This window comes from Archocentrus centrarchus, unplaced genomic scaffold (genome assembly GCF_007364275.1).
Source record: "Archocentrus centrarchus isolate MPI-CPG fArcCen1 unplaced genomic scaffold, fArcCen1 scaffold_151_ctg1, whole genome shotgun sequence".
Lineage (NCBI taxonomy): Eukaryota > Metazoa > Chordata > Actinopteri > Cichliformes > Cichlidae > Archocentrus > Archocentrus centrarchus.
Window position 1 is genome coordinate 34,246 of NW_022060196.1, and position 6,000 is coordinate 40,245.

The window sequence follows — 6,000 nt, forward strand, 5'->3', positions numbered from 1 at the left end:
CCCCCTGCCCTGTGCTGGGGTGTGGGAGGTCGGGGTGCCTATTGAGCCAGCAGCCAGCTGGCTCTCTTCTTCCAGGATTTTTCCTGGTCATATGCCCCCCCCCCCTCCCCCTCCCCATACACAAACACACACACACACACACACAGAATACACATCACTCACAGATGTAGGATGGAGAGGCCACGTGGAGAGCTGCACCACCACTTGCCTCTCCGTTTTAATTGCACTTTAGTCATTATAACTCACAACACATACACACTTACACCCTGATACACATAGGACCTTTGGGGCAGGCATGTTACTCAGAGGTTGATGAGATGGGCCGCTGAGGTGGCCCCACTCGGATCCTCGTCACTGTCTGTCTCCAAATTTTATTTGCACTTTAGACATGGAGGGTTTTGGGGGGGCAGTGTGGGCAAGCGCTGACGACCAACAGTTGGCGCTTGTGGCATAACTGTCCCCTCAATTTTAACTGCACCCTATACACCTCATTCACTCACAAACATTAACACATAGACCTACAAGTTGGGGAGGAGGAGGGGTGGATGGGTCATCTTACACCCCGATTTCTTGCGTCTCGCCCGGGGTAGGGGTCGGGTGGTTCCTTGGGGACCGGGCTGGTGGCGTCCTGGGGTCGCTGTTGGCCCTGGGGTGGTTTCCACTTGCCCCGCCTTCAGAGGGTGGGTAGCTATGGATGAATGTGTGTCTTTGTGTATTTGTCACCGTCTCCGTGAGTATGGGTGGGTGAGTGAATGTGTATGTATGGCATATCTGTGTGTGGGTAAGTATGTATGGGCATGTATGAGTATCTGTGTATAAATGTGTACACGGGTGTCTGGGTGTGTTTGTATGTATGGCTGGACCTGGGTCTGGGCCTTGTGCCTTGCCTCCTGGCCGCTCCTTGCTGGTTGCCTCCTCCCCCCTACCCCCCTGGGATGGGGGTGCCTCGGGGTTCCTGGGTGGGGCTGGGTGTTCTGGCGTGGGTACTGGCCTGCCCCCCTTGGGGGTGCGGTGCGGGGCTGCGTTGGCTTCTTCGGCGGGGGGGGGGGCTCTGTGGAGGGTCGGGCGGTCCTTGGGTGCCGTGGGCCCGGGAGCCCTGCCGCCGGCCAGTGCAGGGGGCTGGCCGCTGGGGGGGGGCTGGCTTCTCATCGCCTTGGGTTCCCTGGAGCCCTCGCTCCTCGACTGGGGGGGGCTCCGTCTGAGACCACCCTCTCCCGTCTGCTGGGGTAGGTGTGCGGTTGTCTTTGGACTGAGTGGCCGGGGGTCTTCCTGGCCCTTGGTGGGCTGCTGGTGGCCTGGGGTTCTGGGGGCTTTCCGTACCTGCCTCTGGCTTCTGATGGGTGGAGCTGCAGCGTTTTGCCCTCATTGGTAAGTACGTTCCATGACACAGACACAAACATGACACAGACACAAACGCCCACTCAATCACAACTCAACAAAATTGTTGGTGTGCGTAACATGCTTTGTTAGTTTTGTTTTTCACACACAAATTTATTTTTGCAAGTATTGATAGTATTTTTTTTTATATGTTAAAGTGATGAAGTATCTGATTAATAGACTTGTGCTCTTTCCCCTTTTTTTTTTTTTTGCTCCCTTTCTCTCTCCCTTTTTCTTCTCTTTATTTTCCTCTTCTTCAGCCTGTCAGCTCTGGCTGTTACATAGTATGTGGAAAAATAACTCAGATAAATAAAATAAAGGGTTAAAACAACAACAAGAAGAGCCTATTGAGAACCTATAGAGCTCATCTTGAAATAGCAAATATGTTTGGCACAACAACGCATTCAGATCACAGTTCTGCTTGCAAGATCTACCAGACATGACAGGCTAAAAAAAAAAAAAAAAAAAAAAAAAAAAAAAAAAAAAAAAAAAAAAAAAAAAAAAAAAAAAGAAAGAAAAACTGCAGGTTAAAGCAGCAGAGATCAGAGAGAGCAGGAAACCTGTCTGCTCTGCACGTGCAGGCCGATGGATGGATTCATATCTCATTTCTCTTTTTCTTATTTTCTTAGAAAATCCACTAAAAATTAAAAACATGCACAATAGATTCAGATTCAAAACAACTTTATTATTCACTTTTTGTGTGCATAAAGAAATTTGCATTGAATTCATGTATATGAACACATCCCACCCAGACAGGACAGGTTACATTAAACACACATGATTATACAGCTTTATACCCATATTATACTTTATGGCTCTTTTGTCTTTCACCATGAACTTAACTACCACAATAAATTCATTACGTAAAATCTGGAATAAACTAATAAACTGAAAAGCTCATCAGTTTCCTTCTCTATAACCTCCACCATGTTTGCTTCACAGACCGACTCAGTTTGACTGAAGGTTACAGCAACAATATAAAAGTTGAAATTCAAACCCTCCGTATGCATGCTTTCACAAGCTGTCACCACACCAGCATGAAGCTTGATTTTAACTGCCATAATTATTATGTCATTGTTTAATGTTTTTTGATTTCATAATTTTTTTTGTAAGTTATTTTTGATGAATATTAATTTGTTTGTGTCAAGACTAAATAGGAACCAAGGAAGTATGTTTACATTTTGTGTTCCCCGGTGACATGTTTAGGTGTTGCACTTCCTTTTCTGCTAGGAAAACACAAATGAAGCGCGGGAGAGTTTAAGCATATGTTTAAGGTGACATGGAATTGCCCTTTTTTCTTTTTTGAAGATTTTACCTTATGCAGATGGACTCATTCCCTCTTGGTTGTGTGCAGCCAGCGAAGTATTTCAATGTATTTGTTTATCCTGAATCCTGCATATTTGTAGTATATTTTGTGCCGTCTCTAAGATGCACTAAGATATCACACATTTTGCACAGTTTGACGGTGGATTTGATGACTGTGGTGTTGAAGCACTTTGAGAGAATAAATCCATCAGAAAGTGAAGAATCGTGGTGTCGTGCATTTCCTTGAGGGAGTTAAATATATGTTTTATATATTTGCAGAACCCAGAGAGTTCAGGGAGCCTTCAGTCTCTGTTTCATCGTCTCGTGGTCTATTTTCTGGAGCTGGAGAGGAGGAGAAAGACAGAGGAGACACTGTGAGCTTCACCTGTGGGTGAGGATATTAGGAGACGTTTACAGCAACAACGAACCTCCGAGACTGAACGATGAAGCGTTAAAGTGTCCAACATTACAGCAGAAATAAACATGTTTACAGCCTGGCTGCTGATCATTTTAATAATAACTGCAGAGGGCTTTATTTTTTATAGCTCACCTGTTTAAATGATCTCAAAGCATTATTTGGGGCGTGGCCTCTTTGAGTAAATAAGTAATAAATGACAGTTAAAGTGTTGATTTTTTTGTTCTTGAAATCCTATATCAGCTGATATTTGGTCTATTTTTGGTTTAACTAATGTTGGGTCTTAATTTTAGGGGTCCTCATGTTCCTTCTGGCCAAAACTTCAAACTCAATTAAAACCAAAGTTTCCAAAAAATCACTGGGAAGAGCAGGCGCTGGTGCAGGCTGTTTGTTAGACATGTTGGTTACACAAAACACAGACAGTAAGAGAATTAAGACTAGAATACACACAGAGAGAAGACGAGAGAAACAAAGATGCAGAGACAGGAAGAGAAGAAGAAGAGGACAGGAAAGCAAAGAGGAAAAGTATGTCCACTTTCCTTCGACTCCTCTCAATTTACATAAAGTCTCACCCCCTGAAACTTGAACCCCAACCAATCACCCTCTGGGGCTCCGCTCACCCTCGTATCATGTGGACTAAAGAAACAAACGTCACCAGGGTACCTCAGTGGTTTACAACAGTTCTGGCAGGTGTCATAATGAAGGATCTTTTCCCAATCAAAACCTCTGCTATAAAAGCACCTCTGTGACAATCCCCACTTAGCTAGAATTTATCCCCTCACTAATTTATGTAACACAAACACAGGTGAGTCTGCAGAACTCAAGTTCCAGGGGGCCACTGTCATAAAGTAACCTAATATACAACATGAGGTGACAAAGTCATGGGAACCAAAGATGTTCCTGAATCCCACCAAAGCCTTAACCATACATAAGTAATAGATGTAACAGGACTCAGCTTATCCTACTAATCTAAAGCATACAGTGTTCATTAACACAGTGTGTGTGACTAATATGACTGCTAATAAATGATATAGAAATGATAACAGTAAATATCAATATCAAAGTAATAATTCCCAACACTAATCACTCAATATAATCTTAGACAGTGAGAATGTTGGAGTGCAGCCTTAAAGAGCTCAGACCAAACAGAACCAGGTTCAGGCAGCAGTTAAATATGTTAAAAATGTCCAATTTAAAACATTCATTTAAAAAAATTATAAAGGGTTTCAATGTTTTACTGCAGGAACACCCGGCATGACACAAGAATTATATTTACTGATTATTACCTCTGAAGCTCTGCTGGAGGGACGCCTCCTTCTGCAGTGGGAGGGCTGATTCAGGCCACAAACCTTCAACCACGTTTTCAGCACCTTCGAAACTATCGAAGTCAAATCTAGGTGTGATCACCACTTCGTCTTTCTCACAGAACGTGAGGTTCCTTCTCAGATCATCACAGTCAAACTTCAGCACCTAAAAAAGCAAATGACTCAATATAAACTACTGAAACGTTCATTTACAGAAAATATGTTCATTTATTCCTTTTTCTCTGAGTTCATCACGCATCCAAACACACCCCGACTCTGGGTATGAAGAGATAATGAAAGATCTAAAAAGGTGAGTTTCAGTTATTTAAAACTGAGTGAGACTCAGAAAGGATGAGAAACGCTTTCACTGAGCAAACTGCAGGTTAAAGCAGAGATCAGACGGCAGCTGCAGCTTTAAGATGATTGAACAACACATAAAGTTCCTGATGTGAAACTCTTCAGGTAAAGAGTGAGCAGGAGGAGGTACCTGTCCGCTCTGCACATGCAGGGCGAGGGCGACGTGATCCCAAACATAAAACTCCGAAAAAGGCCCCCCAAGGTCCATCAGGTTCTCCTCAGGTCTTTGGATCAGCTCATACCTGAGAGGAAGGAGCAGCACCTGATCAGCTCACAGAGGACTTTAAACTGCTTCACGGCTCATGAAGGTCATGTGGCTGCTTGTAAAGGATCACTCCACATAAAAAACAATCAAATCAAGTCTCAGAGGGTCTGCTGGGAAATTTTTCAGAAATGACTGCCTTTAAAATGGAATTTTGTGTGTGTGTGTGTGTGTGTGTGTGTGTGTGTGTGTGTGTGTGTGTGTGTGTGTGTGTGTGTGTGTGTGTGTGTGTGTGTGTGTGTGTGTGTGTGTGTAAAGCAGCTGTGTTCAAGGCCATGAGATGCTTTGTGTGTCTGTTATTAGTCGGATGCCAACATGGCCGTGGGAAGAAAACTGCCCACCACTGAAAGACAAAGACAGTGTCCACATGAGTATGAATGAGGTTAGTTTTCCTTTCAGTGTCAGCATGAAGATCTAATCTGAATTCTAATGAATGCACTCAGCGTGAACGCTGTTATGTAGAATATGGCAGAGAAAAAGAGAATTTTTTATAGTTATGTTTGTAGTCAGGGGTTACAGTGGGATTCAGCAGGTGGGAGGACCATGAAATCTGTTGTAGTGGCTCAGTGGGGGGCAGTGAGGTTATACTCGCTCCTCTGCTGTAGTACTAGCTGGATCCTGAATACCACGACCACAACTTACAGACCAACCATCGTTCGGCTCGTTCCGGGCCGCTGTAACCCCTGAGCACAGCGCTATAAATCATACATAAATCATACGGTTTTGCCTCTTTCAAGTCTTTGCATGTGATAAGCCCCGGGGATGGATACGCCAGCACGACTGTCCTTCGTGTGTTATTGTTCCTCCGTTTAGGCTCAGATCGGTTTGAAGGCGCACTGACCGGAAATGCAAACTTCCCTCAGATGTTAAAGCTGAAGTAACGAGCTTGTTTTGAAGTAGAAAGTACAGATATTTGTGTAAAAATGTAGGGAGAAAAGTAAAATGTAGTGTAAAATAAATACTCAAATGAAGTACAGATA